Below are 23,946 nucleotides of genomic sequence, written 5' to 3' on the forward strand. Positions count from 1 at the left end.
TTTGTCAAAATGACATATACGCTTTCCGTAATAACTTATCAATAGTTTTAATCTAATTTAAAATCAATATCGACCAATTTGGCTTTTGGGTTTGTATTTGCCAAAAAACAACAAAATAATTGTAAACATGAACATTTTTTATCGATTGAAAAAAAATTATTCAACAATTTTTTCATCAAGAAAATATTTTGTTTTTATCAAGCCCAATGTATTTTTACTTTGTGATCAAATAATTTTATCGAATTTTGTCAATATGACAATTTTTTATAGCCGAAAAATCGATAAATTTTTGATTGAATCTTTGAATTTTTTTATCAAATGGCTAAAATTTTTTTCTGTGTACGCTACATGCCGCAATTTTTGTCGTATCGTCACGAAATTTTGGTGGCCTAAGGGGGTCCCAGAGAAGAAGAAGCATATTGAATTTGGTGATAGTCGGATAATATTCCCTAAATAAATGTTTAGCAGTGAAAAGCTTATGCACAGGGAGGTAGTGGTGTAGGTTTCACATCGGCCCCATCTCGACTATAGCCTTTGCTCAATTGTTTTATTTGCACTGTTACAAGGTAATTTTGAAACATATTCTCCCCATTAAAACATGATCCTTGTGATTTCTCCGGCATGTCACTTGATCAGACTAAGTCGCGATATCGTTTATCATTATATCAATTTTTATTTTTTTTATCCCTTGCTTTACTATATGGCTATTATTACCATTTTCTCTCAAGCTGTGTTCTATGTCGTCAATGTGAACAGCTACCTACCTCTAATAAAGAATTTTAAAATAGCATTTCAATCCCAGAAAAACGTATGATATGAACTTTACGTGACCAAATGCATGTACGGGGTTTAAATTGCTAGAAAAACAATTTCCTCTGAACTGCATAGAAAGGAGTTATTTTTAGCTTTTTGCGAAGCATAACAACTCGAATCAACCTCGACCTTAATAGGTCAAAGTCAACTGTTCTTAATAAATGTCATGCTATTTTTGGTTTGGTAGAATTATTGCAAATAGTTGTAAGAAACTTTCGTAACGCAATAAAATGTTTTTAAATAGAAGAAAAACCTCTTTATGATGAATAAAAGATATATGTATATGCATGCATTTATAAGAATTCGTACTATATACCTACTATGGTTAGTGGTATTATAGCCATGCCTATTATCTTCTCCTTCCATGTTGCTCATTAGTGAAAACATCTTCTTTCAAGTCTTAAACTGAAATTGTGCATTTAAGCAACGAACATGTATAAATGGAAAAGGCGGGTAAATTACCACTCTGCTCAACTTTCCATTGTATCCCTTCATTTCCTTGGAAATTCTTTACTTATTATACACTTGTGAAAATAAGTAAACACACAGTAATCCAGCGTTTAAATGTTTACTTAAGTAACTTTTGAAAGATTAATTCAAGCAACACGCATAGCGTGTACTGAATGCTAATTGGTTGATTTGCTGGTCAAATGGCATTTATTTATTCTCAGAGCAGTATGGCTGGCCTTTGAAGAAAGTTTGTTTATTTACAATCACAAATTATCGTTCCATTCCATAGAGGTTAAGGATTTCATTCATCAAAATGACCGCCCAGGGGTAGTACTTTGAACTTTTGAAAACGGTGTTAACTTACATATCCATTCGGGCAGTTTAATAATAAATCTGCAAATGTGATGTAAGAAATGAGAAAGTTTAAATGAAAAAGATTTAAATAAAAATGCGAATCTTTTTACAAAACATTCAGTTTTTTAAGGCTTAACAAAATATTCGACAGAAATATTCTTGCAGCTTAGGATAAAAAAACAAGTAAGGGAGGGCTATAGTCGGACGGAATTTATTTTATATGATTACGACATATTATTTTATTGATATAATTAATTTATATTTTTGCATCATTTATTATTGATATAACTCGCATCAAAGGAGAGGGCCGGACCGAACTTTTAATACCCCCCGCCAGAACTGTTTTGAAGTTAATATGAACAATTAGCAATTACTAATCTATTCATCTTCGTTAAGTCTAATTCTATGGAGGAGAATAGTATTTAATATTAATATAATATTTTAACTGACGATTATCATTTATACTGAAAATTTTCTGTGTGGAGGTTTTCTACCCACTGTGACTGCGGTTCTATGGGGGCTATATAAAGACCAATACCTACAAATTCTAGTTGAAAGTTAGTTTTATACCACCAACAAAGACTATACACAGAATTTCAGCCATTTCGTCGGGGTATTGAGGCCACAACCTCAAAATATCGAAAATCCGGTTGTATCGTTCTATGGGGGCTATACGAAGACGTAGACAAATTTCAAGTGGAAAGTTTATTTCCCCAGTGACGACTAAACACCTAATTTCAGCCATATCGGTGGGATATTAGGGCTAAAACATAGAAAATACCGAAAATAGGAAGATATCGTTCTTTGGGGCTATATGAAGACGTGGATTTAAACCGACAGGAAAATTTAATATCACCAACGAAGACCAAATACCAAATTTCAACTATATCAGTGGGATATTGAGGCCACAAACTTCAAAATACCAAAAATCGAGAGGTACCGTTCTATATGAAGGCTTATGACTTTTTGCTTTTTTTCTCAAAAACGATATCCTGTAGCGGGAATGAATGAACTTTTGCCTATTTATCATTAAACTAACGTTAAATCTATTGAAATATAAAACAAGTAAGCAAAGTTTATAGTCGGACGGGGCCAACCATGTGATACCCTACACTACTTCCCCTGGGAATTAGCTTTCAGCAAATCAAAATTCCTTTATGGAACAAATAAGCTTATTGTAAGAATTAACTTTGTCGATTCTGCCACCTTATCAGAATAAGCTAGGAACCTACAGTTTATCGCCGATTCCAAATGGCGTGTCCTAAGACACCACTTTTAGAGATGTTTTATATGACTGAAATATTCAGAAAATATCGTCATCATTACTAAGGTGTATTTTGCTACCGTTAAAAGTTTGATGTTACCTCGACGGTGAATCGAACCCACGACATTCTGCGTACAAGGCGGATGTGAAGTTAAAATATAGCTCCACGCTATGGAATAATATTAGAAACGAAGATACGTAATGATTTTTGAATGTGTCCGCAGTCTATTCTTCAAAGTCAAAAAATGAAAAATTTCCATGTTTTGGCATATCTAATAGGGTGCCACCGTGATGCAATGGTATGCACACCCGCCTTTCTCGCTGAATTCCCGGGTTCGGTTCCTAGGCCAGGCCACATGAAATTTTTAACGGTACACAGTGGCCTCGCCAAAACTCTAAAAATTAATGGAGTTAAACAAAACTTAGGGTTCTTATGTTTTTCGGGTCGCTGGTTTCATTTCTCATGTTTTTTAATCCCCAGACGGTCATTAAAAGCGTCTTCTCCTATAAAATGTGATCGTATCATAGTGTAAAATTTTGTTCGCCATCAATTTTTACTACAGATCCTAGAATACATCAAAACTCTATATCTTACCTAAACTCCAGAAATATGCACAATTATAAACACATTTTAGGGTTAAAGGCGAACTTCATATGGGTTTTGGCAAAATTGTCATACAAAGCATAATTTTAGAAGAATGGCGTCTCCCCTAAATTTCACTATAAGTCACCAAAGAAATGAAATCTCGATTTGCATTACATACCAAGGAAATATCAGTATCAATTTTGCCAAAATACCAAGAAACTAAAATATGGTACAGTTTTGGAAATGTTTGAGTTAACATCACTTGGAATCCTTGCACTTTGGGTATATAATGTCTTTGGCAACTATACTGACAGGATTGCGAGTCCTAGAAGGGGTCTTTTTGTCCCTTTATATACATATCTTTAAAATCTCCTATAAAATGTGATGGAATCAGATTAAAATATTCTAGAATTTTTTTCGCCATTAAATTTTACTATAGCTCTTAGAATACATCAAAACTCTAAATTATACTCAAACGCCAGAAATTGACCCTATACTATATTCTGACATTCTGAATCAAAGAAAATCTGTACATATCTGCAAGACAAAATATCACATATAAACGAAAAGTGCAAATATGTGCAGGATGTTTCGATGGAAATTGGTAAAAAAAACTCGTCCCTTTTTATGAAATGGTATGGTACACAACCCAACTCGATCTTACTCACAACTATTTTCATCATTTATTGTGAAAATTGACCCATAAAAAATCAACAAGTACGGACATCAATTATTAAAAAACGCGCACTTTATTGACGACACTGAACATTTCAAATTCGTTTCACATACCTTTCATTACAAGTACACCAAAAAATATTTAAAAACAGCCCTTTATTTTGGATGTTATAATATTTTAATAAACAACTTAAATATTGAGAAAAAAAAATCTAAATAGGGTCACTTTGACCTGCTTTTATACCCAACTAGAAACGTATATATTTTTTCATAACATCACGCAGTACGATCATATAAACAATATTTGACACTATTTTGCGTATATTGATAAAAGTTTTTTTTTTCGATTTTTGGCCAGGTTTTTCTGAGGTTTGGCCACGGTGCGGTGGCAAAATACCCCTCAGTAATGATGGTGACTTTTTCTGAGTATTTCAGCCATGAAAAACTTCTCTACATGCACGTCGTTCGGAAACGGCAATAAACAGTAGATCCCTTTTCATTGAGCTAGTATGAATCAGGGTGCACTCATTCATATGCGTGAAGCCACCCTTGTTCCTACTGGGATGTTTGTGGAACAATTATGTATATCATTATACATTTCTAATAAGAGTTCCAAAATTAGAAAAATTTACATTGGTAGCCCCTTCTGACACATCTATAAATTTTCTTTGAATATCAGGTTCCTTATTGGAATACACCAAATACAAATAAATATATAAGCCGCTGCAAATACACCCAATTACAATGCAATTTGCCATATCTGACCGTGAAATTTTCGACAGACGGATACTGCTCCAATTTTATTGAACACTACAAACGCTATTTAAAATTTTTTAAAGGGATCATTGTGAATTTATTGAATATCTACCGTCCAAAAAAGTGCACTTGTACCATACATATGCTTGGAAATGCATGAGATTTTAGGGTATTTCGAAAATAGTTCATTGCGGATATATATTGTGATATCAAAAATATATTTCATCCGGTAAGAAACAACTAATAATGAGTAGAATTCAAATAATAGATGTTGCCTGGCCGGGAAATCGCACCCACGACCTTCAATATGCAAGGCGGGTGTGCATTCCATTGCACCACGATGGCAACCAAACTCCCAAAAGTATTCATCTTTAATAATACGCCAGGAGGGGGTGGGTGCCTTCACCAAAATTAATATTTCAAAAAAATACCGATTGCATTTTGAATATACATGCTGCAATATACGTACATATATATAAAAAATTCAATTAGACAATTAATATGCTAGGGCTCCAATAATGTTGGGAATTTCTCTATCATGATAGAGACAAATTGAAGCATGGGAGGAAAATGTTGTATTCTACACAAAACCTATTATATACACAAAAAAAAAAAGACAACCCAAAAATGTTGATTAAAAGCTTCATCACCATATTTTTGTTGAATGTCGATAAAATATTTCAAATATATTGGGAAAATATTTATCAAACATAAAAATGTTACTAAAAAGCGACCGATAAACGAGTTCAAACAAATAATTCATTGAAATTTGTTCAAGTTTTTTAACCAATATTTGTGGTTATAATGGTTTTCAATGTTTGTCACATGTTCTCGCTCTCAAGAGCGAGAGAAAATAATTTTCGATGCACAAAACAGTACGCTAGCGCCAATTACTCTTAATCGCAGCCATAATTGACACAAGTACAATTAAAAATATACATTGTTTTATAAATATTTTTAAACAATATGCAACTTTTACTATTTTAGAATACAAATAAAGTTTTAAAATATAAAAAAGTTAAGAAAAGCCAATAAAAATGGAGTGTGAAGCAACACAACATTTTTATTTTATGAATTATCACCTTTTTATTTCATTTCATTCAAATTTCATGTTAGTTGTAAGTTTTTTGAATTCTCATACTACCCTGTACATATTATATTTTGAATTTAACGACTAAATGTCTTGTAAATATTTAAGTATCACCCTGTAGAATAAGTATGTGAAATTATCCTACTCTTATGTTACAACTAAGTTTAAGTATTATGAAAAACTACTATTTTATACAATCATGTAAATTCTAATGAACAATTTGCCTATAAAAGAACAGACGATTGCAGAGGAGAAATCACTTTGCAATCTACACTTGAACCAACATCTAGTCTCGTGCATATTTGTTATAAACATCTGTGGCAGCTAAATTGGTTTCCATTTGTAGAACAAGTGAAGTCAAAGTAAATAAAGTTTATTTTAAAAACTCGAAGCATCTTCGTTTCATTGGTAAAAGGTACCCACCTTCCACGAAGAACTTCTTCATTGACGCCCAACTCGTGGCCGAAACACGACCACACAGAAGAACCCAATAACAACACATCATTCAACAGCGACGAGCATTGTTGAGAGAGAAGACGATATGGCACAATTTACGGAGGCTCAATTCCAGAAGCTACTCCAGGTAATGAGTAACAACGTCCAGAAAAGCTCGTTTTCTCATTGCACTGCGCGCTTCCATGGACAAAGAGACCCAGCTGCAGTTGAGGAGTTCCTAACCGCAATCAGTGTGTACAAAGACATCGAACACATCTCCGATGCTGACGCATTAACAGGCTTGCAGCTATTGCTAGAAGGCTACGCAGCGAATTGGTGGATTGGCGTTAAAAGTACTGTCAGCACCTTCGACAACGCAAAAGCCTTAATAAAAACAACATTTTCCCCTCCCATGCCGGACTGGCGCATATTCGCAAAAATCTACGAGCAAAAACAACAAAGGCAAGAACCAACCGACAGCTTTGTTTGCAAGAAACGTTTGCTGTTCTCCCAGCTAAAGTCAACAGTTACCGAAGAAATTCAGCTGAACATAATATTTGGCCTACTGCAGACGAAAATAAGAGAGCGTGTGCGACGAGAGAACGTTACAGCGTTTGAAGAATTACTCTCCGCATGCCGAGAAGCAGAACACGCACTAGCTGAGATTGATGTCGCAACAACACAAACAAAGTCCAATGTGCGTTGTTCATTTTGTCGCGCACATGGACATAGCGCTGATGTTTGTTCGAAGAAAAAGAGAACGAGGGATGAAAACCAAATAGAACCAGACACACACACACAAGAAGACAGGCAGAAGATCAAATCAAACTCAAAGCGTTGCAGTTTCTGTAAGTACACAAATCACACTGTGGAAGAATGCAGAAAACTGAAGCAACAAAACGAGGAAAGTCAACACAACGCACAGCAACAACAACCACACATACAAAAACCAACAATTGCTTGCTATGGTTGTGGCGCGCCTGGTGTTTACAGGTCGAACTGCTCTACATGTAGCAACAACAACACAAACAGCCCACAGTACCTGGCATTCAATTCGATCTCGACAACGATAATTGGCCGCACTCTACCAACAACACATGTAGAGATTTTTGGTTTGTTGGGTGAAGCAGTGTTTGATAGTGGAGCGAAAGTAAGCGTTGCTAGCCTAAATTTGAAAAATATTCTGGAAGAGAACGGCTGTGTATTTGAAGATGTGTGTGCAAATGTGTGTTTAGCGGATGGCACAGTTACAGCATGTGTTGTGAAATCCACCATCTGTAACATAATCATCGGAGGCCGCAACAAGAAGATACGGTTTGTTTGTTTACCTAACGCAACTAGAAACCGAACATTAATTGGTACAGATTTCATGGAGCAAACCGGTATCGTTCTGAACATGGCACAGCGTCTCTGGTATTTCGCCGATTACCCCAATAAGAAGTTTGACTTTACCAATCCTTTGGAGATGAGCATATTCTCATTGGATATGGTAGGTCATGAAAAGTCACCAACCAACAAGGTCATGAAGAGCATGAATAGTTTCATCGAATATGTGGAAAGTAAACACAAGGTATCACCATTGCCGGCTACACCACAGTTTCTACCTGATTTTAATCCACCACCACTACCGATAATTTGTAATGAGGCAGTACCCACAAAAGCAGTACGAAGACCATTGGCAGATAAAACCAACGACTACTCTCCGCATTCTATACAGAGCATTTTCCGAGGAGCGATTCCGCCTGATGAAACAACGCCAGGAAACACATCACGATTGTTTGGACCGCCTGTAAAGATTAGCAAAAAGGAGCAAGACGACTACTTAGATGCCATCTTCATGCCATTGCTATTCATTGATGCAGTTTTACTCTAGGGGGAGAACTTAGCAGATTCCACAACCCACCATCGCTGATGCAGATCTACTCTAGGGGGAGTCTTTAGGAAATTCCAAAACCCAATATTTCTGATGCCTTATCGGGACGATTTCAGCATCAGAGGGGGAGACTGAAGCAACACAACATTTTTATTTTATGAATTATCACCTTTTTATTTCATTTCATTCAAATTTCATGTTAGTTGTAAGTTTTTGAATTCTCATACTACCCTGTACATATTATATTTTGAATTTAACGACTAAATGTCTTGTAAATATTTAAGTATCACCCTGTAGAATAAGTATGTGAAATTATCCTACTCTTATGTTACAACTAAGTTTAAGTATTATGAAAAACTACTATTTTATACAATCATGTAAATTCTAATGAACAATTTGCCTATAAAAGAACAGACGATTGCAGAGGAGAAATCACTTTGCAATCTACACTTTAGAGATGGGCGCGTGCCTAAAAAATTAAGCACGAACATGCACGAACACGGTCCAAAATTTTTATGCACATTCACGCACAAACACGGCGTTTTTCGAGAAGGCACGAACACGCACACTCACGCACGAAATTACAAAAAAGAGAAATCGATATAGGTGTACATTTATTTGTTCAAAAAATATTTACTCGTATATGGGGTTTTCTGAGTGAAATCGGACACTTTTTCAATATGAGATCTTCGATTTCCTTTATTTTTGCTGTGGTGATGCTACTCATCAACAAAACATTTCAGTAAATTTTCTGATTTTTTTCGACCAACGGCTACAGAGATATCGCGCCTCTTTAATATTGGTCCAATTTGAAAAAATCCTTTTTTTTTTGTATATTTTGTTGTATTTAATAAAAAATTAGAAAACAATTTTGCATAGTGGACTTGGATTCAATTTTTGCGATTTAATATTTAAAATTAATTTTTAACAATGACCCATTCGATTTTCTTGAAATTTTTTGTATAAAATTTGTGAAAAAATTTTTCATTTATACCAGTTTGTTATTTCATCAAAAAACTTAAAAAATATTTTTTTTAACATTTGTTTTGTTGTTTTATTTATGAATTTATCTTAAACATCATAAAAATAGAGTTATTTTTAGATTTTAAAAATGGATTAGCAATTATTGTACCAGCCAGACAATAAATTAAATAAGCTTATGATCAAATAACTACAACTCGGGGATTTTTTGCCAGAAGATTATTATTTAGATACGTAAGAGGTTTTGAATATGAAATATGTAATGATTAAACATATCGCGGGCAAAAAAAAAATTTCATTCAGTAATACCCACTAACGCTGGTACACCAATTTCTAAACCATTCTTAAATCGCAAAATAAAAATGCTTTTGAGATGTTTACAATAAATTCTTAAATAAAACAACAACACAAATGTAAATAAATGCAACGTATTATGTTTTTGGTAAAATAAAATATTTTTCGCAGTGTTAAAATATAAGAAAAACGTTATTGACAAATTTTTAAAAATTTTGAAAAAAAACATTTCGAATCCCACTACCAAGTAGGATTTTTGTAATTGATCGTAGTTTTATACAAAAAAAATTTCAAGAAAATCGAAGTTTCAATCATTGTTAAAAATTGATTTTAAATATTAAAACGCGAAAATTGCATCTAAGCCAACTGTGCCAAATTGTTTTCAATTCTTTCTTAAATAGGTGATAAAACAACAAAACATACTAAAAAGGTTGTTTTTTAAATCGGACCAATATTAAAGAAGTAATGAGTATTTGCATATAGTTTTCACAGAATTCGACATTTTCACGGCGCGAAATCCCTGGAGCCGTTGATCGAAAAAAATTAGAAAACATACTAAAATGTTTTGTTGATGATCAACATCACCATAGCAAAAATAAAGGAAATAAAAAGCCTCTTATTGAAAAAGTGTCGGATTTCACTCAGAAATCCCCGTACCTACTTCTAATTTTTCTATTATTATTTTATTTCTATTCTTATTTGAAAACATTATTTTGTCCAAGTTAAAACTCAAAAGTCTAGTACGTCTTTCGTTGTGAATATTTCCAGATGTGGAAAACATCTCCCGCTCGTTGCTGAGCTGACGGATATAGCCAAAATTTTCTTGGCTAATTGTTTTAAATATTTAAGATTAGACCGTTTCCAAAAGTTTAGAACATCAGTCTGGGCTTTTTCATTTTTCGTCTTTTTGCCATTTTGATCCAAAAAATCTGAAAATTCGTGTAATTGTGGCATTGTAATATCCTGCTCATTGTTAGAAAACTCTATGTTCTCACTTTGTATATCAAGTAACATTGCTTTTACATTAGCTAATAAAAAATTCATCTCCTTAGACGGAGGAAATAAAAATGTGCTTTTTGATGTGTCATTGTTGGTACAAATCGTTTAAGAAATGATTGTTTAGTTTTAGCTTTTAAAGCAGACTTTCAAAAGTTTTTTAGACCAAAGGGCAAAAATGTGCATAGTTGTGTACTTTTCCGAGCTTCATTTTTCGGAACACTTTTTGAATATTTTATGAAAAGAGAGTATATTGCGTTAACCTTCTGAGTAGTTTTTGTGTTTGCTTCTCTCATGAACAAAACAAATTGCAAACAAACATCATCTTTTTTTTTCACTCATACTCTGGCCTCTCCATAACAAAACGGCAATAAGTACCAGACTACAAAAACGAAGCAAATAATTTTAGGCATTTTTTGGTCGGTTTTATATTCTTGTTCGATTTTCGTGTTTAGTATGGTCTCTTGCACGACTTCTAAAGGGAGACCAAAAATTTAGTACGATCGTGTCACATAGTGCATATCGTGTTTAGTCGTGTCGTGCAAAACCGTGTCGAACAAAAAAACACGATCACGCACGGCCAAAAATGTATTCCGGCACGACACGCACAAACACGGCGTTTTTCGAGAAGGCACGAACACGCACTACTCACGGCACAACACGCGCCCACCTCTACTACACTTGAACCAACATCTAGTCTCGTGCATATTTGTTATAAACATCTGTGGCAGCTAAATTGGTTTCCATTTGTAGAACAAGTGAAGTCAAAGTAAATAAAGTTTATTTTAAAAACTCGAAGCATCTTCGTTTCATTGGTAAAAGGTACCCACCTTCCACGAAGAACTTCTTCAAGTGTCATATATTTAAGATAAAATGTCTCCGATTCTCTTTGTGCATCGCTGGCATGAGAGATTTTCCCCTACAACAATGTGCTGTGTGTGTCTCGTTGTTATGTTCAAAGTATGTGTATGACATTTTGGCGGCATTGAGGGTATTTATTTATCTACTTGTTGCCACCGCGAATGCTTGTATGTATACTAAAACCTTGGTTTGTTGTTTTTATTAACCTAATAAATGAAGAGGGAAAGAAAAAATGTTTTGTTCGCAAGAAGCATTTATTTTTTAACCAACAGTTTGGTGGCAGTTTGTTTTAGTCCTTCGCTGTGATCAGATCGAAAAGTGTGGAAATAAATCAGTGTTTATGTGTGAATAATGGTGCTTATACATTTTATGATTGGAACCAAATTTTGTAATGTAATGCAAAAATCGGAAAAAGGAGAATCGAAATATTTTACTGCACGAAGAAGCAATCGCACGGTAATACTATTTTATAAACATATTTAAAATATGATGAACTTATTTATAACATTTTATTCTAGATACAGATTTTCCCCTGATGGTTTTTAATTTAACAGAAGAATTTGTTTTATTTCAGAACTAACGAGTAGCGTTCAACGAGATTTCTGTATTTTATATTTAAAAGTGTTTTATTTGTTTTCTTCCATTTAAATTCAAGTGTGACGCTAAATTATTACTTTTGTTATAAATGGTTTCATTTCGTTTTTCTTTCATTTATTTCTTGTATAATTTATAATTGTGTATGTACCTAGCGTATGCTGTTGTTTTGCATTTGGCATTCCATACATTTCAATAAAAAAAGCAACCACCACCATTTATAAATGTGTGTGTATGTATCTATCTTTTTGTGGCTTTTGGGTCTGTATTTAACAAAAAAAATCAACAAAATAATTGTAAATATGAACATATTTTTATCGATATTTACTTTGATATTTAACAAACCTTATTGTATATGTGAAAATTTTTTATCAAATAAAAATTTAAAAATCGATAAACCAGTTTGTTGATTTGAAAAATATTTTATTACTTGAGAAAAATAAATTCAACAAAATTCTTACTTAATATGAGAATTTCTTTATCAAAATAATTTCTCATGAAAACAACAAATTTTTTTATCGACGATTGTCAATATGAACATTACTTTTACCGGCAAAAAATCTATTAAAAATTAATTAGATTTTTGAATTTGTTATCAAATGGTTACAATTTTTTTCTGTGTATTAGGCACCCAGGAGACACATTATTGCAGTTTGCATCAGGGGAAAGGTCAATAGTTCTTTGCTGGTATCCAGGAAGTAAAATATGGACCAAATTTAAAATTTGTATATTTTTCATACAAAAGTAATGGTCCATTTAACCCACTAGATAATATGAGATCATCATCCAAAATTGTAGGCATGTTCACGATATAAACTCTTATATCGTGCAAAATCTCGTGACTATATAATCTATAATTGCGACCTCTAGCGTGCTTCCGATTACACTACAAGCAAATAACTGGATATATTAGGCTGAAACTCTGTTATCTGAGCACGTAAATCAACATAATTGGCAAGAAATGGCCTTCCAAATGTTAGTTACATGGGCGGAATTTATCTTCCAGGAATAGATATATAAGCTGTATATTAAAAATTTGCACAATTTTCACACAAAAGTTGTGGTCCATCTAACCCTCTAAATATTATCTGGTCACTAGCTCAAATTGCAAGCTTCTTCTTTGTCATATACTCTTACCTTAGTTAAAATTTCGAGGCGATCGGACTATTATTGCGACCTACAGAGTAGCTACAAAATGGGATAAAAATTATGTTTTTGGTCCATTTCACCCGCTAAATATTTCAGGATCATCACCAATAACAATAGGTGTCTATTCTGGTCTGAACCTGACCTCCATGCAAAATTTCGTGACGATCGCCCTGGAGTTTGATTACAATTTATAATGGACAGGCGGACGGACACACATCTCAAAATCGCTTTATCTCGTCGAGATATGAAGATTGGTATACCACATTGGGGGGTCTAGGACCGATATTTCCACATGTTGGTGTAGGGTATAAAAAGTTCACGCACAAATCGATTTTAAAACAAGTGAGCAAAGGCTATAGCGGGGACGGGGCCGCCCACGTCAAAAAATGGAAGAATTGGATGCATTACCAAATATTGTGGTATCTCCATTATTTGTGGTATCTCCTTCCTCCAATGACAGGCTTTGTCGTTGCAATACCCTACTACACCTTTTTATACCCTACACCACTATGTGGAGGGTATTATAAGTTGGTTTTGACCAAAAAGTTTGTAACGCAACCAAATAATGGTCGTAGAACAATACTTATATATATCAAAATGAATGTCTCGACGAGCTGAGCCGACCTGGCTATGTCTGTCCATCTAAACCTTGTAATCACGCTGCAGGTCGCAATTTTGATCGGATCGTCACGGAAGAAGCCTATTGATTTTGGTGAAGGTCGGATATTATTTAGGGGTAGGCAAGGGCAAACAATTTAGGTGGATAAAAAGACAACCTTTTATTCCAAAGCAAATATCTCAGAGTCTATAAGGGGTATACAAAAAGCAAATCCTGGCGATAAAAGTAGAAAATATCACCTTTACATCGATGTAACGTAGGTTGTCGTAGGTGGTCAAACAACGAAGATATCGCATTAGTCGCTAATAGAACCCAACTTTTCATTTTTGCGATTTTAATAGTAATGACGGATATCGCACCTTTGGTTGGGGACATTTTAAAAGCAAAGCCTGACCAAGAAAGTAGAAAATCGCATACTTAAAATTATGCAAAGTAGGTCGGCGTAGGTAGTGAAATAATAGAGATATCGCAGTAGTCGGCAATGCATCCCTTTTTTCCACTTTTTCTGCAATCACACTACAGGTCGGAATTTTGATCGGATCATCACGAAATTTTCTCACAGACATAGAAGCCCATTGATGTTGGTGATGTCGATAGTAGTCAAATATAAAATTAAATATTAATTATCTTGGTTCAGTTCGTCTTAAGTCATTTGCTATAAAAGCCAGATAGGTGAAAACTTTCGTATCTCAATAAAAGAAATGTTTTCGAGTGAAAAGATTATGCACAGGGGTAGCGGTGTAGGGTGCCACCGTGGTGCAATGGTATGCACGCAGATGTAATTCGAAACATTTTAGTTGCAATTCGTAACATTTCATTTCTAATTCGAGAATTCTATTTGTAATTCGTAACATTCCATTTGTAATTCGTAATATTCCATTTTTCCATTTATAATTCGAATTATTCCATTTGTAATTCGAATTATTTTATTTGAAATTACAAATGAAACCATTCGAATTACAAATGGAATAATTCTAATTACAAATGGAATAATTCGAATTTCAAATAGAATAATTCGAATTACAAATGGAATAATTCGAATTTCGAATAGAATAATTCGAATTACTAATGGAACAATTGGAATTACAAATGGAATAATTCGAATTACAAGTGGAATAATTCGAATTACAAATGGAATAATTCGAATTACAAATGGAATTCTCGAATTACAAATAAAATGTTACGAATTACATCTGAAAAAGTTGTAGAAGCCGATATATTGACAAAGAATAAAACTTTGAATTTGTCTCCACATGAGTTTTTCCCCATTCCGACCCCTACATATTATCCGACTATCACCAAAATCAATAGGCTTCTTCTTGTATGGGGCCCCCATCAACCTCCAACATTTCGTGACTATCCGATCAAAATTCCAACCTGTAGCGTGATTACAAAAAATGGAAAAATTGGATATATTACAGACTTTTGCGATATCTCTGTTGTTTGCCCACTTACGCCAACATATTTACATCAATATAAAGGAGATCTCTTCTTCATCCATTGATCAAAATTGCGACCTGTAGAGTGATTACAAAAAAAAATCGGAAAATGGGATGCATTACCGACTATTTCGATATCTTCGTTGTTTGACCACCTACGACAACCTACTATACACCTTTGTAAAGGTGATATTTTCTACATTCTTTAGCAGATATTTGTTTTTTTTGTTTTGGTATACCCCTTATAGATGCGGAGATATTCGCTTTGAAATAAAACGTTGACTTTTTCCCCAAATAAGTTTTTTGCCCATTCCGACCCCTGGATGTTATCCGACCATCATCAAAATCAATAGCCTTTTTCCCCTCCGGGACCCTCATCAACACCCAAAATTAGGTGACGATCCGATCAAAATTGTTATTACAAAGTTTAGATGTACAGACGGACGTACGGACACACATAGCCAGATCGACTCAGCTTGTGGAGACACTCATTTTGGTGGTATTATTTCGATGCGTTACAAACTTTTTGGCCAAAACCAAATTATAATACCCTCCCCACATAGTGGTGTAGGGTATAAAAATATATATATATATTTTTTTTTTTTTTTTGAAAAAAAAATATATGAAATGGTAAAAAAAAATTCTCAGAAGTTAGTTCCTGTTGTACGAATCCTAAAACTTAAGCCTACTAACGACTAAGATAACGTTTATTCCATTCAAATATTGGAAAAGGTCATGCACCAACCAATTTGAAAAAAATGTTGATTTTTTTTTTTTTTGAAAATGTGTATGTTTGAAATAAGCCTTCACGACATTTTTATGATTCTCAAAATTAAAGAAAATTAGTGAGAAACAAATGTTATGTCAGTTTGGATATCTCATGTGGCTCTACAGTTTATTTTTGTACCCTCAGCATTTATGCTAACGAGGGTATATACCTTTTCATACGGGCAAAATGTGCCTCATCGAAATAATGGTTTTAGACCCCAAGTATGTTTGGACGAAATGTGTTTCAGACAATTTGGGGTCGATTAAGCAATGTCCGTCCGTCTGTCTGTCTAGCTGGCTGGAGCGTACGATAACTCTCGAACGAAACAACTGATTCGATCCAAAATTTGGCTTCCGTAATATTTTGTCCAAACTTAGTTTAAGTTCAAAGATGGGCTATATCGGTCCACTATTTCCGGTACTGTATTGTTCGTTAGTTTAACTGTTGACAACTGCATTTATTTTTATATTTTCAATATTGAATGTACACATAAAATGCAAAGGTGACTTGTTACAAATAGATATTGAATACAGTGTTTAAGTAAGTATCTAATCGAGTATACAACATCTTCCACTTCAAGTATGTTATACATCAATAAATAATGAATTGAAAATTATAAATGAAATATGTATTAATATTCTATTAAAATAATGAAATAATATTAATTTAATTTTTATTTGACAAACACAGTAACCTAGCCCATAGGGCCATGAGCGGTTCCAAAAACAGCTATACAATAACTACTCTCAGATACTTATATCTAACAATATTTCTTAGCATATCATGAATAGAATTAAACATAAATAAAAGCAAAAGCATGTAAATTAAGAAATGAAAATATATAACAAAATAATCATTAATAGAATCAGCTATGCAACAATATATCATTACAAACTAAGACAGCATTTATGAACGCTGTATTTGATTACGATTAAAATGAGCACATAATTTATTCTTGTAACATTATTAGGTTCTCTTCCGAATCCATCTGGAGTTTCGGCGTAAAGTTGTCAGTTGTCAGTTTGAATAATATATGATCTTGGAGATGAAAGGACTTCAATGATAACAGCTTCTACCCAACCTTTCTTCTCATGATGCCATGCCTTTTCTCCCTCAGTAAAATTGGATTTATATCTTGCATGTCTGTTATAGTATCTTTGGGAAGTAGCTTGCTTCTTTTCCAATTTTTCTGACACGTTGGGTATAATTTTAGGATGGAAAAGTTCAGTTTTCGCCGGCACTAACGATCGCGTTTTTCTGCTCATGAGCAACTCAGTTGGTGAAGCATTCACATCTTTCAAAGGAGTATTTCTATACTCTAACATTACAGCTAGATGTTTTCTTTAGTAGGTTTTTTGCTATTCCTACTGCTCGTTCCGCAAAGCCATTTGCTTGTGGGTAATGTGGACTTCTTGTGGTAGGCTTAATTCCAATATTTGAACAGAATTCACGAAATTCGTATGAGTTAAAAGGCATGTTATCTGAAACAATTTCTAAAGGTATTCCATGAAGTGAAAAACACGTTTTCAGATGCTTTATACATTCTGCAGCTCGTTTTCATTTTATTGGAATGATGTCTAAAAATCTTGAATAATAATCCGAAACCACCAAATAAGCCTGTGATTCATACTCACAGATGTCCATACCAATCTTGCTAAAAGGTAAGAGATGGACTTTATGACATATCATTGGTTCTTTTACTTCCGAGCCATGATTTGTTTGACATGGCTTACACAGTTTTATCATATTTTCAATATCTTTATTCAGTTGTGGCCAATATATAATTGTTCTCGCCCTTTGTTTCGTTTTTTTTCAATGCCTGAATGAGATGAATGTAACTGAGCAAGTATGTTTTTCCGTTCTTCTTGAGGTATTATTAATCTGTCGTTGAAAAATAATATTCCGTCATTCAGAAAAATTTCATCTTTAATTTTGCTATAACATCTTAAGTCATCTGATAATTTTTCATTACTTTTGGGCCATCCGTTAATCACATAGTTTTTAAGCTCAATCAGATACGAATCTTTTGCCGTTGCTCGACGAATTTTTTCAAGGCGATCATCCGTTACATTCACTGTATGAACAAATTCGTTAAGATCTTCAATTTCAGGTGTTTTATCATCTACATCAAAATATCGTGAAAGTAAATCCGCTACATAAAGATATTTTCCAGGAACATGTGTAAATTGCAAATTATACTTCAATAACGCCAATTCCATTCTTTGAAGTCGGGGCGATGGTATTTTACAAAATTCTTTCTTCATAATTTCAATTAGAGGTTTGTGATCTGTTCTAATCGTAACAGAATGCCCATATATGTAATAATGAAATTTGCGACATGCAAAGACAACTGCCAATAATTCCTTTTCTATTTGCGCGTAATTGCATTCCGTCTCTGTAAGACTTCGAGAGGCAAACGGAACTGGTTTTCCCATTTTGCATCAAGCAACATCCAATTCCAAATTTAGAAGCATCTGTTTCTATAGTAATTTACTTTGTTTCATCAAAAATTTGTAATGTTGGAGCATTAGCAATTAACAATTTTATTTTTTGCAAACAATCATCGTGAGGTTTTTGCTATTCGAATATTACATCCATCTTTAGTAAATCACGCAATGGTTTTGAAATATCACCTAGCTGTGGAACATAGTCACGTATATAATTAACCATACCCAATAATTTTTGTAAATCTTTTTTAGTCTTCGGTCTTGTTATTTTCAAAATGGCCTGTATTCTCTCAGGATCACATCGGATGCCATCACCAGATATAATTTTTCCCAAATATTTTACCTCTGATACTTTATATTGAATTTTATTAACATTAAATTTTATGTTCGCCTCTCGTGCACGCTGCAACACTTGCTCCAAAATTTTGTCATGTTCCTCAGCTGTATCTGCAGCTATTAAAATGTCATCTATGTAAACTACCACATTCGGAATGTCTTCAAAAATGCGTTCATTATATTTCTGAAAAACTTCTGGACCAATTTTTATATCATATGGCATACGCTTAAACCTGTAACATCCAAAAGGTGTATTGATCGTGCACAACTCACTGGCCGTGGGACTCAAAGCAATGTGCCAAAACCGTTATTTAAGATCCAAACCTGTGAAATATTTCTTGTTTGCAATTCTAGCCGCTATTGATTCAAAAGATGGTATTGTGTGATTTTCAAGCAAAATATCTCTGTTTAAATACTGAGGATCAATGCACAAACGAAGTTGGCCATTCTTCTTTTCTACGATAACTAAATTTGAAGCTCTCAAAGTCGGACCATCCACTCGTTCAATCACTCCTCTTTGAACCATGTTATTGAGTTCCTCTTTAACACGATTCATCAACGATAATGGAATTCTTCGAGCAGGCTTAACAACAGGAATGGAATCTGGCTTCACTTTTATCTCTAGATCTTCAACAAAGCATCCTAGCCCTTCAAAAACATCTGCATTTTTTTTATAAAATGTTCCTTATGATTATCCTTTAAACAATGAACTTTTTGGATTAGATTGAATTTTTCACAAGCTTCTAAACCCAATAAAGGCTCAAATGGAGTATCAATAACATGAAATCTAAGAACTGTGATATCATTCCGACACGTGACAACGCAGATGCCTTTAAAATCCAAATCTGCACCACTGTAACTTTTGGGAGGAAGACCACTACTTTCCATCTTGACATTTTTAATATACTTCAAATATCGTAGTGGGAGAACTTTAACATCCGCACCAGTATCAAACTTGAAATTTATAAGACAATTCTCCACTCGTTATGAAGAAACAATTCATCATTTTCTCTTACCATGCTATTTTCCTTGATTTCTCGCACTTTCTGAGAATAGCAAGCTATGCTAAAATGATTTAAACGGCCACAATTGTTACACTTTTTACCAAAAGCAGGACATTTCCTGTATTCATGAAATCCTTTACAAAATTTGCATCCTATCTTGCCTACTTCATTGAATCTTCCTTGAAGTTCCCTTTTTGTGCGTCCGCTTTCATCAGTATGCTGTTTCTTCTTCTCCATGTCACTTGCATGTTTATTCACCATTTCGGAAGCTCGGGCTATTTCTATTGTTTTCTCAAGCGTCAGGTCATTCGTTTCAAGCAACTTCTTTCTGAGTTTATTACAATTTGTTCCGATCACAATATTATCTCGAATCATACGTCCACTATCCAAATACCCACAACTTTTTACGAGCCTTCGAAGGTCCATTAAGTAAGAGTCAAAGGGTTCGCCATCATTTTGCTTTCTTGAATTGAACTTAAATGCTTCATAAACTTCATTTGTTTTTGGTGTGCAATAATCCTGAATGGCTGCTACGACATTTGTATATGTTTTTCGTTGTTCTTCCGTCAGCGTTAAAGTATTGTATACCTCAATTGCATCCGAACCACACGTACTCAAAAATATACCAATTTTTGCGATTCGCTTCTTGCATCAAGATCAATTGCAATTGCATAAATATCATAATTTTGCTTGAATATTCGCCAATTTTCCGAAATATTTCTTTCAAATTGTAATGCTTCTGGTCTGCGAATATCTAACGCATTACATTTGTTTCCTGCAGTTGCCATTTCAAATTCTTCGCTGCTTTCGCTATCTTCAGATTCAATGCTATTTTTAGTTTTAGAAGTGCTCCTTGTTAAAACCATTTATCCGGCTGCGCCATGTATTGTTCGTTAGTTTAACTGTTGACAACTGAATTTATTTTTATATTTTCAATATATCGTTCCACTCCTTCAGGTACCTCACCCACAAAAGTTCAAAAATGTTCGGAAAGGGAGTGACCGATGTAATCCATACTTTGCACATCCTAATATATCAACCAGATATAGATCATGTTCGAATATGAACTATATTTGTTTACTCCTTCTGGTACCTCTCACACACAATTTTGGATAAGTTCACTTTAAGGTCTGCTCCTGAATCACTTTGATATTTGTTGAAGCGATTTGCGTTCGATAGCTCCATTACGACGGTAAAAGTTTTTTCAGGGGTAAGTCCATATTTCTTAGGAAAACAGCCCGAAAGGTGTAAAAAATCCCTATGTCACCAAATGTGGCTGTCGGAGAGCACGATAACTCTCGAACTGTTCAACCGATTTGGTCCAATATTTGGTCTTCGTCATAGTATACCTAAACTTAGTTACATTCGATCTGTCCGTAGGTGAGGTTATATACCTGTCGGCAATGCCGACTGACACTTTTTTACTTGTCAATTATGTATCTACTGACAGTGACTTCACAAAATTGCCAATAATTCTGATAAATTCAAATTTTAAAATCATTTTGTGCGTCAGGTTTTTTCACCGAATTACTTTATAATTAAGATTTTATGTAATCTTATGTCGAAACTCATCACGGTATGATACATGGATATGAGGTTGTAAAAAAGTCATAACCCTAGGGCCTATACCGGCAAATTTTAAGTGGAAAGTTTTATACCCACAACGAAGACTACCTACAACTTTATTTCGGAGGGATATTGAGGCCACAACCTTCAAAATACCAAAAATCGGGAGGTACCGTTCTATGCGGGCTATATGAAGGCGTGGGCTTATACCGACAAGTTTCAGGTGGAAAGTTTAATACCCCTAACGAGGACCAAATACAAATTTCAACTATTTCAGTGGGAAATTGAGGCCACAAAATTTAAAAATCCCGAAATCGAGAGGTACGATCCTTTGGGGGCTATATGAAGGCCTTGGCATATACCGGCAAATTTGAAGTGGGAAGTTTTATACCCACAACGAAGACTAACTACAAATTTCAGCTATTTCAGAATGATATTGAGGCCACAGCTTTCAAAATACAGAAAATCGGGAAGTACCTTTCTATGGGGGCTATATGAAGGCGTAGACCTGTGCCGACAAATTTCTGGTGGAAAGTTTAATACCTCAACGAAGACTAATTACCAAATTTCAGTCATTTCGGTGGGATAATGAGGCTACAACCTTCAAAATACCCAAAACCTGGAGGGGGCTATATGAAGGCGTATACCGACAAATTTCAAGTGGAAAATTTTTTAACCTGAGCGAAGACCAAACACCAAATTTCAGCTTTTTCGGTGTAATAATGAAAGAAAAACCTTCGAATGCCGAAAATCTATAGGTACCATTCTATGGGGGGATAAATGAGGACCGATCTTAAAAAGTGTCTTGAAAATTTCATTATAAATTCTGGACCTGCGTTCAAAAATTTTAATTACATATGGGTGAATGCGCGGCACATGTTAGTTCGCTACTTTTAACGGATGTTAAAGGCTGGGGAGCTGCATTTGACTCCACGGGAAGGTTAGTAACTACTTCAGATGAAGGAGGGACTTTGCCATGTTAAAAACGGTCAGGAAAGTTGCTTTATATGTTTCATCCCGTACGTCACTCTGTCAGCAAAGCTGTCTGATACTATTTTACTTCAGTATAAATGTGATTTAGGATATAAAAAGTTCGACGAATATAACTCCGGTTTTACTTGTTTTGAATCTGTAAACAAAATCTTTAACCTCCTCAAACTACAAGCCAATAGCAAAATTCTCGTTTGGTTTCTAGTCTGCTATGATGCAATGCGATATCCGCCACACTGTTGCACAGTGTCCGATTTTCCAAAAAACCTGGCCAAAAATCGAAAAAATTACAATTTACACTAAAAAGGGTAAGATATTATTTATAGGATCCCAGTGCGTGTAGTTATGAAAAAATATATACACTTCTTGTTTAATAAGTGGGTATAAATGCAGGTCGAAGTGTCCCTATTTGGATTTTTTTTTTCAATATTTAAGTTGTTTATAAATCTATGATAATATGAACAAGTAAAAAAGCTTTAAGTTCGGCCGGGCCGAACTTTTTATACCCTCCACCATAAAATATTCTGAACTAAAATGGAATAATTAGTTTTCATTCCTGTCCCCAACTTTAAGTGGGTACGTTAAAATGTCAGATAATGTACATACATAAAATGTTTCATTCGGTAGGCCCTCTTTATGTATCTAACTATGTATGTTGACAATTTTTGGTGGGCTAGAAATTGGGAGGTACCGTTATACAGGGGTTATAATAAAACATGGACCTATGTTGACAGTTTTTGATGGGGGCCTTTAATGTTAAATAACTCCTAATTCGGTTAAAAATTGTAGCTAGAATGCTCAAAATACCGAAAATCGGTACATAACGTGGGAACTTCAAATGTCATTAACAGCTAGTTCGGAGGTATGTGGGCTATACGAAAATATGAACTTAAATGAAAAATTTTTGTTGGCTTTTAAATTTCAAATTACAGAAAGTTCGTCAAAAAATAAAGCTAAGGTACGGAAAATCGGGAGGTTTGTTTTGGGGCTATACCAAAACATGGACCTACGTTCGGTTAAATATTTTAAGTAAAATCCTCAAAGTACCGAAAATCGGGAAGTATCGTTATATTGGGGCTATGTTGAAAATTGTTGATGCAGATGTGTGGTGACCACTACAATCTTCAAAAGTCAAATTACAGTTTTTTACAAAAATTTTAGCTAAAATTGCCAATTACTGAAAATTGGGAGGTACCGTTATATGGGAGCTATATTGAACATGGACCTATGTTGCCAATTTTTTATGTTGTGACCACTAAGAACTTCAAATGTCAAATTACTGCTAGTTCGGTTAATATTGTAGTTAAAATCATCAAATTACTTAAAATCGGGAGGTACCGTTATATGGGAGCTTTATCAATACATCGACCTTTTTTGACAATTTTTGGTGGAGAGGTGTGGTGACCACTAAGAATTTCTAATGTCAAATGTTCAAATTACAGATAATTCGGTTAAAACTTGTAGGTAAAGTTCTCAAAATACCGAAAATCCGTTATATGGGAGTACCGAAATCCGTTATACCGAGGTACCGTTATATGGGGCTATACTAAAACATGGACCTACGTTCATAATTATTTCGAATATAAGTTTTTTTTTGTCACTAAG

The sequence above is a fragment of the Musca autumnalis genome, unplaced genomic scaffold, assembly GCF_047663935.1.
Source record: "Musca autumnalis isolate F117 unplaced genomic scaffold, ASM4766393v1 scaffold_3, whole genome shotgun sequence".
Taxonomy (NCBI): Eukaryota; Metazoa; Arthropoda; class Insecta; order Diptera; family Muscidae; genus Musca; species Musca autumnalis.